Below are 1,421 nucleotides of genomic sequence, written 5' to 3'. Positions count from 1 at the left end.
TTTTTTTTTTTTTTTTTTTTTAGATAAGGTGTCAGGGTCAGCAGATAGTATGGTGTTTAAGGTGGCTAGACTCCTACATGGCCAACTGTGGTTCATGTCCTGGACTTGCAGTTTGAAACTCAATGCTGGGCATGTGTGCCCAAATGTTGACAGGAGAATGGAGAAGAGATTGTGGTGTGGCCATCCCCCCTAGGGAGTGATTTCTTGCTTCCTGTCTTCCAGTCTCTTTCTGTCTCTCCAGCAAGATCACACACCCTATAGAAAAAAATCTCTCAAAAATAAATACATAAATAAAGATAAGGTGTAATAGGGCTCAACTGGTGGCATGGTTGTTAAGGTGCTGGACTCCCACATAGCCAACCATAGTTCGAGTCCCAGACATGGCAGCTTGCATTCTAGCTTTCCATCTCTCTCTCTTTCTCTGGTGAGTGCATATGCCCTGTAACAAATTGAAAATAATCATTAAATTAAATTAAATTAAATTTAAAAATCTTTTTTAAAGAAAAGAGAAGGTGTTATCACGCTGAGCTTCTCCTGCCTCTTAGCCTGTCAGCTGGGACTATAAGTGCACCCTATCACATCCAGTCTTTAGGTTGGACTGAAGATTGAACCTGGGCCTCCCATGTGGTCCCAGCCTGTAGAACACAGCATCTTAGCAACACATATACTGTGGCTGGGCCACACATCATTCTTTTCATACTCACTGCTTTGTTTCTAAGTATTAAAAAGAGAGGAAGAATATAGAGAGAATATCTTTTAGTTTCCAAATATAAGATTATTTTGGCAGCTTATTTTAAAACTGAATTCTGAATTGTATTTATTTTCACATTTTCCAAAAATACTCTTCTATTGTGATATGAAACAAATAGAAAATTCAACCAAAATAATCTCTTCCTGTAATCAGGTAAATAAACTTCTGACTGACATAAAAACATACTAAACTATTAATAGGACTGTTCTCCAGAACTACTTTGCAAACTGACTAAGGTTAGCCTTCCTGGGAAATAGGCTCCGAGATGGAGTTCTGTGGGCAGTAACTTGTTGAGATGGGACCTTGGGCTCCACACCCGTGCAGAAAGTGAAGGAAATAGGATTGAGCAGAGGGAGAAGTTGAAAACGGTACAATCCATAGGCAGCTCTGGAGTGGGGCAGTTGGTCAGTGACCCCCCCCCATTGTCCAGTCCTCAATCCCAGCTGCTCTCGGGGAAGGGAGGTGGGCAATGCTGTTCTGCTGAGGGTGGTTTTCAGAGAGGACATAACTGGGAGCTGGGGATCAGAGGTGGGGAGCTGCCCCATGCTTAAATCAAAATAATTTCTTCTCTTCTTCCCCTCTGTCATTCCTTCCTTCTTTCTTGCCAGGGAATGCATGCACTCACTAGAGGGAGAGGGAGAAAGCACCTCACAATGTGACATGATCACAC

The sequence above is a fragment of the Tupaia chinensis genome, unplaced genomic scaffold, assembly GCF_000334495.1.
Source record: "Tupaia chinensis unplaced genomic scaffold, TupChi_1.0 Scaffold000060_1, whole genome shotgun sequence".
Classification (NCBI taxonomy): Eukaryota; Metazoa; Chordata; class Mammalia; order Scandentia; family Tupaiidae; genus Tupaia; species Tupaia belangeri.
This window is presented reverse-complemented; position numbering follows the sequence as displayed.